Source organism: Carassius auratus, unplaced genomic scaffold, assembly GCF_003368295.1.
Source record: "Carassius auratus strain Wakin unplaced genomic scaffold, ASM336829v1 scaf_tig00216984, whole genome shotgun sequence".
NCBI classification, from domain to species: Eukaryota; Metazoa; Chordata; class Actinopteri; order Cypriniformes; family Cyprinidae; genus Carassius; species Carassius auratus.
Window position 1 is genome coordinate 1 of NW_020528836.1, and position 12,110 is coordinate 12,110.

The 12,110-nt window shown below is 36.9% G+C and overlaps 1 pseudogene; it reads left to right on the plus strand.

Moving 5' to 3' along the window:
* The first annotated feature begins 3,419 nt into the window (after positions 1-3,419).
* LOC113099630 (sphingosine kinase 2-like) lies at positions 3,420-9,630 on the plus strand (annotated as a pseudogene).
* Positions 9,631-12,110: the final 2,480 nt, after the last annotated feature.

Here is a 12,110-nt window from a genome sequence, read left to right on the forward strand (position 1 = left end):
TTCTTGTGATTCATTAAAAATGTCTGTCAATCATTTCTCAAGTTGTGACCATTTCCGCATTGGGTGAAAGGTTATATTTACGGAAAAGACCATTCTCTTTACAAAAATCGACTTCTCCTGGGCCTAACACCATTTTTATTTATTTGTAACGACTGTACTAGTTTGTATAGGAAAATGTAATACCTGAAAAATGTGTTTTTATAAAGGAATTGGAGGGAGAGTGTGTAATAATGATGACATTTTATTTGATTAGATTTATTTCAGATTTGATTTTAAATGCAAAATATCAATAACAGAAAACACAATAATTTAGATATGGGGCCTATCCTATGGGAATTTTCAATAGCTATTATAATAATACATGATAATCATGATTTACCTTCTTGACTGAATCAATTTTACCTTTTTTTATTATTATTATTTTTTGTTTTTGTTTTCCTTGACTTAATATGATCAAATTAGAAATAATTATAATGATAAAAATAGAAAATGTTATTATCCATTTTTATTTCCAAATTATCCATCATTTCTTATCAGAACAATATATTTTCTAACATGAACGTGAATCTTTTTATTTTAAATAAATATATGAGTAAAAATAGCTCTTTAACATTAATTCATAATTTTGCCCAATCAGATAATTACATATTTCTTTTTCTCTTTGTGAAACCTTGAACCAAATTACATCAAATCTTTTGAATAGTATTGACATCTTGATTGTTCATGTTTCTTAAACTATTTTTATAACATATATGCTATACTTATATAAATGATCTCATTAAATATATAAATGACCATTTCAGTTATGATTAATGTTTTATTAAGCATTTAATTTAATTTCATTCCACATCTCTGAATGCAGACATATAACCTCTTTTCACAGTTTCATTATAAAATAAATAAAACAGTATACAGGTGAAGTATCAAGGTCTGTTAACAAAACATGATCAAAAATATGTTCTGCCCTTAAGGTTCTCAGCCTTTTTCTATTCTTTAAATACGATTGGTTTTATATGTATGTGAGTTAGCTTCAGTGCTGTGCATAATTTGACTGAACAAAACTAAACATTAACTGCAAATAACTGTATAGTCGTAATAAAATTAAATGTTAAATATCTCTCTCTCAATAATCAAACATAATATAAAAGTAGTAAACAAGTCTTCAACAACGCGCAAAAGCGTATTTTATCAATGATAAGGGCTGGCCACACAGATTGTATTTGATGATTGTACGTTTAACACGTCAATCATCCTGTTGTCTCCGCCCACCGTGTCGATAGTGTTCCTGAAACCGCTCGTGCCTCCCTCCTCTACAGCTCAGGAAACCTGGATAACTCGCCGGGGGGTGGGGGGCAAAAACAAACAAAACAAAACAGGTAAGTACTGTATTAATCTCTCTCTGTCGTTTATTGTTATTATTACTATAGTCATTTATTTCCGTAAGACACATAAAAGTTTCTAGTTCTCCCTATTTGGTGAACAATTTAAACAGAAGCGGATCCGTTTTCAGTTTGATGTCTCGAGCTCCCGTCAGCTTGGCTATTGAAATGACACATGTTTGCTGAATACTCTGTTGTCTTCATCGATACAACCGAATTTGTCTTTACCAGCTTTACGATTTTTAACTTCCACAGTTAAAAAGAAAGTCCACTCATATTCATGTGATATGCTAGTTTCTTTGTGTTGGCCTGACATCAGCTAAGTTAGCTGTGTTATATGTGAGTTTGGCTCTGAGTTGCAAGAAACTGCAGTTGCACTTATTAATTTTCTTGCCATTCGTTTCTATGATGGTTTAAAATCGCATTTTGCCTTTTTGTACAAGATATCATAGATGCATTTTGTTTCTGCATTCACTTTTATGATCATACCTCATAAACTCACAAATATCACTAGATGAGCTGCCTTTTGCATGTAAAACCCTGATTTAATGCAAGTACACTCAGATCATGAAAGCCTGATTTCCCACTCGTAACACTTAAATGAATTTGTGACTGTGACAGCTGACTGAACACCTTTAACATTCTGAGACGCTTTTTAATTTTATAAAGTTATTTGATTTGCAATGTGAACAGAGCTTTGCATTTTACCTGTGCTCAACTGGCAACATTGTTTTTAATTTCATAACGACTCACCTAAAGAAAAGGTAAAGCAACCGTGAGCAAAGGTCATTAGTGCTTTTAGTTTTATAATCTGTGACGGTCGCAAACTGACTAATTATAGTCAAAGCCTTTGAAATTTGCTTTGGCGTAACTGAATAGGTCTTTGAAACAATCATATCATTTAATGCAAAACAAAAACATTGCATTAAAACTCTTTTGTGATGAAAGGGTCAAAGCGTGCACGCATGTGTGAGAACCCAGACAGCCAACAGAGCTCCTTTTGGCTCCTGAAAGGTAAAGCTTGAGACAGCCCTGAGAGAGGAATGTACTTTTGGTCTACTGTGGGTTTGATTACTTGACAGTGTCGCCGGCCCAACTTTTCAGGGACACATGAGGACAAAGTGGACAAGTTTATTTGAGTTTTTTAACAATTATTAAGACTTCTGCATTGATTTCGCAGAAGTCTTAACAAGCAGAAAATTAAAGTGCATGATAAGAGTTATATTCTGGATTTTGGTCAATTTCCAAAACAAAGTCTGCAGAATGTTGAACTACAGCTTGAAACATCATACACAGACATCCATTTCATTCTAGATATTTACAGACTGTGTCAATAAATTAGGCCTCCAATTGCAGGCATTTCCTGTCAGCCTATGCTCATACTATGAGAGCTTAATCTGTTGAATCTGTCGTCGGTTCACATTTCAAACATTCCTGATCTCCACTGAGTAAAAAATTGCGATTACATCTCAACTGTAGTTTTCATTCATGGTCCTGGTGTTGCGTTTCAGGCTCAATTGCGGAATTTACATTATGTAGTGTCATCCAAGATTGATGCAGGACAGGTGTAATTCCACCCCAGACTGTCTGCTAAAAATGTAGCTTTTTTGCCATTACAGGAATACATTACAGTTTTAAAACATATTAATATATAAAGTTATTTTAAGTTGAATTAAGAGACTTCTTTCAAGAAAAAAAAAAAAAACATTTGGAAGGTAGTACATCTTCCATAATAAAAGGTCCTCAACTTCTATTTAGAATAATATATTGTTTCATGTTCTTAGGGTTCATATATATCGCTTTTTAGGATGTAGAATATCACGTTTAACTGCGAAAGGTAATCTTTCTCTTTCTGTCTCTCTCCAAACCTTTTCTTCTCTGCGCAGCAGGGCACCTTTAACATCGGATAAAGAGGTTTACCATGCCCTGAGACCCTGTTCCAGCTGTCCTACTCGTTCTGTATTCTGTGTTTTATTTATTTTACTATTTTGAGGACCATCTTGCAAGGGTTGAAGAACAGAATTCAGCGTTCAATGGATATAAAATCCTGGATTTTCTGGCAATTTTTTTTTATTGGTTGAACAAAAACACATGATTTCTCCGCACTACTACAGTCTCTGACACTATTTTAAACCAAAACCAGAAGTGACATCCCTGTTCATCTCTATCATTTCCTAATCCTTGTTGTTTTTGGAGAGGAACTGTATTTTTAGTCAACCACCTTGATAAGGTTTCATTTGATACTTCTCAAACAATATCCTCGGCTGGGCCGTTACGTTTGCTCTCTGTGCTTGTTTTGTGTTATTATAACCTTAGTTTGTGTTTATTTTTAGTCATTTGTAAGTTTGCTGACCTTAAGACAATGCACTGTTATTTGAAATTGTGCTTCCTATTTTATTTAAACAATTTGTAAGAATGGAAAATTGTTAAATTAATTACTGAAGAAAATCTGTTTAATGGTTACTTATTCAGATGCATACACCGTACCATTTAACCTTGACAAAACCTTGACTTTTTTCATATTGTGACATTTTGCCAGTGCAGTCAGTCAAAGAGAGAAAAGCAAATAATCTGACATCTTAATCTTGTACATCTTCGTTTTTATAACAAAACTGTCATTTTTGTTGGGATACTTGCAATACTAAACGGGAAATCTCCTTCTTGTATTGTGTTTTTGATTAGATGATCCTAACAGGATTTAGCATTGTTTTCAAGAAAAATGCACTGATGGAAAGGATTTAACACTATCAGGGACAGAAAAGCCTGCTGAAGTTTTCTTGTGTTTTGAAAAGACACCTGTTGAAACACTGTCATCATTTGTAATTTTTAATTTTAACTCAGTTTACGTCTAAGCCATTATTTGGGCTTAAACCTAACACTTTTCAGAACAAGTAGTGCATCCATCCAGAAAGTAATCTCTACAAATCAGAAGAAAGAACCCTACATGGGGCATTCAAGCTGTATAGTCCAAACATACTTTCCCCATCCCAGTGGCACTACCTTTTGAGCCCAGACGTCCAATATGCGCTCCCCAGGCCCAGAGAGCCCATCTACGACTGAGGAGGCTCTGCTCCATGGACAGTTCGGCGGTTGGAGCAGCGGAGGAGGAGGAAGTGGAAGTAACAGCGACAGCTGCCCCAACAGCTCTGGAGGTGTTTCTTTGCCTTCCAGCCCCGCCTCCACCAACTATGCCCTGACCCTCACACCAACTCATATCCATGTCCAGCGGTTGTCTCCACGTATTGGAAAGCAGTCCAGGCTGATCCTGCCACTGGCGGAACTGACCGGATGCAGCTGCCCACGCTCGCCGGCCCCTCCTTTGCTGGTGCTTTACTGGTACCCTCAGGGACATCGTCGGAAAGGTGTCTCTAGACACAGACAGGTGAGGGCATACTTGGCAGAGAGCAGAGTTGAGGCGGAGAAATGGAACACTGCCATACAGAGCCTTCTGAGGGGGATGGATGTCAACTCCACTACAGGTGGGTGTCAGGGTTTGATCATTCAAACATGCTTTGTCTCAGATATGTCTTTGCTTTTGTTAGTGGGAAACGTTTAATGTACCCCCTCAGTGTCTTTACTAAAGAGAAAAAATGCATCCAGATGCTGCTAATTCTTCAAGACGTCTGAGTCAGTGCTGTTGCGTTAATGTTGTGTCATTAGTTTGATGCCACTTTGATTTCTTCTATAGTGAGCTAAATTTATGTTAGTAAGAATCATGTCTGTCTGCATTTATTTTTGTAAGAGTGTGTTTGCTAGTTTGTGTTAGGTGTGCAGATCTTGAGTCAGTATAGTGGTTCTAATGGTGCAAAAATATAAATACACACCATTTATTTATATTTTCATCCGTCCAATTATGCTGGTAGGTAAAACTTGGATGTTTATAAATAACATTAAAGCAACAATGAAACAAATGTTTGCAATCAGCTGTTTAAACAAGAAAAAACAATGGTACTTTATTACTTTTATAGGCAAAGTTGTGAAAGAATTGATGGGAAAGTCTTGCCTCAGTTAATTTGAAAGTACATGAGTCAACAATCTGAAAAAGACAGCACAATTTTCACCCACATGGGAAGTTTAAGAAGAAGTTTTGATCTTAACAAAATGCCAGCAAACATCTAGTTTAAGATCTTGACTGTATATTCACTGTTTTCTGGATAGATGTGACCTATCCCAATTTCCAATCATAAAAAGAAAATGAATTGCTCTCAAATGCCATCCAGTTGAAGCATTAATGTAAGAAACTCTATGTGATTGATTTTTATTTTGTTGAATAAAATATGGAATTTGTTATTCAGATAGTTTAGGATGTGGCTAAGTGTTGTTTTCAGCCTAAAAATGAAGTCCTTATCCTCACTTGCTTGTTTTTGCTCTCTTATTGAGCAGAATTTTGTAAAAGCATTTTGCCCCGTCCCCGTCGACTGATGCTGCTGGTCAATCCATTCAGTGGCCGGGGTCAGGCAATGCAATGGTGTCAAACGCACATACTTCCAATGATAAGAGAAGCCAACATCAGCTACAACCTCATTCAGACAGGTAAGAACAACATGCACGATCACACTCATACAGCTGCAAATGGTTCAGACCAACAATCCTAAGAATTTGATTGAATTGAATGGATGTGACGTATGTGGTTTTGTTGTTAAACAGAACGTCAGAATCATGCACGTGAGTTGATCAAAGAGATCTTGCTACCAGAATGGGATGGAATCGTCATTGTTTCTGGAGATGGACTCTTGCACGAGGTAAATATCATAACAATCTCGATTGCTTTGTCACATGTATTTAATTAACTTATTACAAAGCAAATTTGTTTGGTAAGTTTCTTGGATCATCTGTGGAATTTATTAAAACAGGGTAAAACATGTTAAACGGCTCTTATCAGTAGCTGAAGATATGAAAATATTTAATAACTGTACGAGCAAAGGATGTTTAGAACATTCTAAATTACACAAGTTTGATTTCTTAAGTACCTGAATGATACCACTGGGTTTACTTTAATTTACTTTACTTATCCATTTTGTGGAAAATTGTCTTTGGCTTCGCAGTACATCACAGACAACATATGTATACGCTTAGGAAAGCATGCAATACACAATAATTTATGAAAAATAAATCAGTCACTTGCTTTTAAAATTTTGACAGCATTGGGCACGAAAGATGACTGATAAACTGATAAAACTTTAGATTATGGAACACATATTCACTATTAACTAAAAGTTTTCCCTCAATAAACTCCAAGGTAGGTGGTTATTATGTTTAGGTATAGGGGAAGTTTGGGGGGATCTAAAATATGGTCATGCAGAATAAGGCATTATAAGTACTAATAAACAGCCAGTATGCTAGTAATAATATTAAGCAAGTAGTTAGAAATGGTCCTTAAAATAAAGTGTTATCAATTGACTTTTAAAGCCTAATGTCTCTACATCTTATCTATTATCTTGCTTGCTTCATTCACAACCTTGGACATCTTGACTCAAAAAAATCAATATATTTTCTACAAAATTTGTATAGACTATTTCAAGTATATTCTATGTAAAAATAAGATGATTAACATATTCATCTGTGTGTTCTCTTTGCAGGTGATAAATGGCCTTATGGAAAGGCCAGACTGGGAACAAGCAATAAAAACTCCAGTGGGAATCCTTCCTTGTGGCTCTGGAAATGCACTCGCTGGTTCCATCAACCACTGTGCAGGGTACGAAGTGTGCTTGAGCTCACCTGGACACATTGTGTGAAAATCCCCAGTTCTTCAAAGAACCTCCCTTATTTTTAAAGGAACACTTCACCCCAAAATTTAAATAGTCATGATTTACTCACCTAGATTTCAAACATATATATTCTTATTGTTTTCTCTCAACTCTCATTGTACAGGAAATAAATATCTGAAAATTTTTTATATGGAAAAACAACAGCATTGTGTTCCCTGTAGAGATAAATTGTATTTTAAAATCTTTTTCATTGTACAAAAAACTTGCCTTTTCTGTTATTAAGATGAGTTTCATACATTTCTCAAGGGCTGTTTGCTGTAGTGTAGGTGTACTGATTGCAATGTACCTGCTTTTACACTCATAGGCAAGATCCATGTAATGCAGAGGTGATGATTCATGGCAGTATTTAAATACTTTTTTGAGTCATGTTTTAAATATGGATAGTAAATTAAGTAGTTTTTTTTTCATCATGAATATTTCTCTTTTCCTGTCTGTCTCTCAGATATGACATGTGCCTTCGGGAGCCTCTCCTTCTCAACTGCTGTTTCCTGCTGTGCCGGGGTGGGGTTAAACCAATGGACTTGGTCTCTGTTACAACCAGCCCATGCACTTCATCCACATCCAATCAGAATGGGCACCCACCCGCTCCCAGGAGGCTTTTCTCTTTCCTTTCAGTGGCCTGGGGTTTTGTGTCCGATGTGGACATAGAGAGTGAGCGCTACAGAGGGCTGGGCTCGGCACGGTTTACACTGGGAACACTAGTGAGATTGGCGTCTCTGCGCTCCTATAAGGGCCGACTTTCCTACCTTCCACCTGCTATAGTCAACCCCGATGCCACACCTCAGCCGCCCCAAAGGCCACTTTCACGTAGCATTACTGAAGGCTTGGCGGGATTTTGTCGCACTCCCATTCACCGCACCTGTTCAGACATGGGCCTGAGTGAACAAAGAAGTCTCTGTAAGGGAGATGGGGAGAGAGAGTGGGAAAGGCAGGAGAGAGAGCGAGAGAGGGAGAAGAGGAGAGAGAGGGCAAGAGGGGTTGGGGTAGTGAGAGCTAGCAGTCTCGCAGAAGACAGAGAGAGAGAGGTGGAAGCAGAAGAGAAGATGGAGGAGACGTCAGGGACCAGCTCGGAATCAGATGAAAGGGAAGAGTGTGACAGCATAGCCAGTAATAATGGGATCAGAGAAGAAGAGAATAAACCGGGTGGGGATGAGATCGACAGAGAAGACTTGATGAAAGTGAGAGATGAGGTAAACGAGTGCAATGAGTGTTATCAAACGACTCCACCTGAGATGAAACACATGCAACGTAAAAACTCGGCCCCTTCTAGCCAGATAATTAACGCCTTCTTCAGCCAGCCAATCGGTGCAGACACTGACCAAGACTTGGAGCTGGCAGCCTATGGCAAGGAGGATGAAGACATAAATGGCACCTACTTTCAGCGAGAGGCGTTTCCACTTGACAAATCTCGTGAGCGAGCCCTCACTATCTCATCTTCTCCGTTCCGTCAGTCTCCTTTCAAAGCTTTTAAATCTAAAACTTTGGACCAGAACCAGAACCCCTCACGGCCTCGGCCCCTCTCTCTTCTCCGCCAATCGCATTCAAACTCTCTCCCTCCGGAAAAAAATCCATCCCTTGCTCTGTCCCTCTCCCCGACCCCTACTTCATCTCCATCTTGCACCTCTCCTCACTCTTCTTATCTTGCGCCACGTCCTAACACACCCAGCTCGTCTTCCCCATCCCCTTCTATTCATTCACCGACCCCTTCCTTCAACTTTGACCTTGCGGATACTGGAGGACCCCTGAAGAACTGCCCTCACATGACATCCTCCATCAACCTGCCAGAGGATGATCTGCTACCTCCTCTGGACCAACCTCTTCCTACAAGTGACTGGGTCACTATTGAGGGGGATTTTGTCCTGGTTCTTGCCATCTATCAGACCCACCTGGGAGCAGATCTTTTTGCTGCGCCTCAGGCTCAATTTGATGATGGGCTGATCCATCTGACATTTGTGCGGGCTGGTATCTCACGGGCAACACTGCTTAGACTGTTCCTAGCAATGGAGAGAGGAGCCCATTTGTCTGTTAGCTCTCCCTAGGTAGTCATATTTCTGCTCGGGCGTTTCGCCTTCAGCCACTTTCACTGCGAGGAACCCTCACTGTAGATGGAGAGGTAGTGCCCTATGGGCCACTGCAGGCTCAGGTGAGCTTCGTCAGTGTTTTATATATATATATATATATAATATAAAAAATATGAAAGCTTTCTATTTTAACATGCCTGATTGTACCTTCTTTCGTCACAGGTTCATCCCTCCATGGCCCGTTTGATTGTTGGGGACTCTGGAATAAAGATTACAAGATTTTGACCTGTTTGGATTTGAACAGGCAGGGATTAGTTTGGCTCTTTGAATTATATAATATTTAGCCGTCCGCATATTGTAGGGTGGGGGTGGGGAGAGAGACAGAAAGCAAGCAGTTGCTATTAGGGATGTAATGATTCACTCAACTCACGATTTGATTTGATTCATGATTTCTTTTTTTTTCTTTTTTTACATAATTAGATTTAAGACAAATTATAAATTAAATGTGTCCTTTTATTATTGCTTGAACAAAATGCTGCACATTTCTTTGTGAAATTGAAATATTACTATAATAATATACTAATATAGCACTTGCATATTATTGATCTCTTGTTGGATTTGATTGCTTCTATTGTCTTCATTTGTTAGTCACTTTGGATAAAAGTGTCTGCTAAATGAAAAAATTTAAATATTAAGTAAATGTACATGACAAAACTAAAACTGAAATTTTATTACTAGCCCCAAATCAAATAAGTAACACCAAGAAAATAAATATCTTCATATTAAACAAAATAAGGCTTTGTCTATGCTCTTTCTATTTAAAATGAGAGGCAACCACTGCATTTTAATCATGATCCAAACAAAGATGCTGGATACAAGCAACAGGTGCAGTTTTAATCTAAATTAGATTGTAGAATTATGAAATTTGAAGCAAAAACAATGGTTTTACTTCAGTTTTGTGAAACTATACAAATATTTTGAGAACATAGTTGAAAAAAATCCTTAAAGTTAGGTATAAAAAAAATCCTGAAATCTAAAAATGTATTGATTGAAAAAAAAAAAAACATTGTTTTTGCCTTTTCATGTCTATTATTGTCATTTTATTTTTTTGAAAAACTGAGACCTAGAGGACATAGCATAACATATGAATAAAATATAATTTTTACAAAAATCGTTTGATCATTTATTTCTTATGCTCTAAACAATGTAATGACATGAAACAATGCTAAATTCACAAAGCTTTTTTTTCTGGTTCTCAGAGAGGCAAGATGAAAATAAAAAATACCATCTAAACTTTTCTAAAGACAGTAAGTTCCCCTCAGACATGCATTAATATAAACTTCTACCCCTAAATGAATTGCGATTTGTTTAGCATCTCAACAGATTTGAATCGTCACATATTTGAATAAATTTTCAACCGGCTTGCGGTTAATTGTTACATCTGTAGTTGCAATCACTGCTTTTACTGGGATTAACTAAGGGATTGCTTATTCAAGCTGCATATGCAAGGAGTATTTTTTTTAATTTAAGGAAGGGATGAAAACTAGGACGACTGTAGGGTTACACTTGGATTCCCTACACTGTAGTTTGAGAGAGAACACTAAAATGTCTATGTAGGAGGAAACGGCGAAACTGAATGTGTCCAAGTGGTGTATACATTTTAATATAATTTGATTCACAGCTGTGCCCCTGCCTTATTTTAAAGTGGAAAAAAATGACAGACATGAACAAAATAGCCAGCTTTTAGGTTGTCATGCCCACATACAAATATGGCTCCAACCGTTTTGCATAATAGGTATCCCTGGAATGCATCCCTCTCCTTTTTATTTACATACTTGTTTAGTATCACTTGCTCTGAAACCTCAATTTGTAAAGATTTATCTGCATCAAACTAAGTTTCCATCCAACTTTTGAAAACTTGTTTTATGGGACTGATCAGAAATGCAATTAGTTCCATCTTACGTACATCCATTTTTTTTTTTTTTTTTTTTTGCGAGTATTTTTGGGACAAAATAATTTTGTAGATTGAGTAAAACAGTTAAATGAAGGATTTTATATTGTATATTGCATTGCTAGTTTGTGTAAGAAATGCATGTGGTGATGATGATGATGATTATATTAAGTAACTAGCTACATGCATTGCAGTGAACACCGAAATAATGCTAGGACAACTTCCAGTTCAGCATTTTTCTTCCCCCCTAGTAATATTGTATCACTGTCTTGACATAATCCAAACTTTCATAACGTTTTGCTCATTTTTATTCCTAATGAATGAGAAAGAACTGGAAGTTATCGATCAACTGGTAATGCACTTTTAACTCCCTTTACTGAAAGATTCTTCTGTTAAATATTAGGCATAGACTATTTCATAGTGATCAGCAACTTGATAACATTTTAGACTATTTATCTCATTTGTAAGACTGATTCACTAGAGTCAATTGTTTTTTTCTGCTGTCTTAAGAGAACAGGCCTTTGAAAAGTTTAGCTGTGGAGCTGATTAAGATTGTAATGGAGCCTTTCCAGTGCTTTTAATTTTAACTAAATATTAGAAAAAATGTGCTATTTACGTTTCTTCTGTCCTTTTCATTTTCCAGAGGACCACAAATGTTCCTCTCTTTTGTGAATTTACAATGATTATCAAATAATTTTTAAATCCAATAACTTGACTGGAGTTTCTAAACAGCTGTTTCTGTCTAGTGCAATCATTTCAGCTTCTGTTGATCAGCGCTGTCCTCATATCTTAAGTGTCTAGCTGGTATGTAAGTCTAGTCATTTTATTTGCAAGTCTGGAAACTCAAAATGATTTTGCAATCAGATGGCCAGGTATTTGTTTTTGTTTTTCATTCCCTATATTTCCTTCCTCCTGATCTTTAGAGATCTAATAAATTTGTAATAAAGCTGCTGTCCATCTTGAAAATGCCAGTTTAAGATGTCTCTTCATT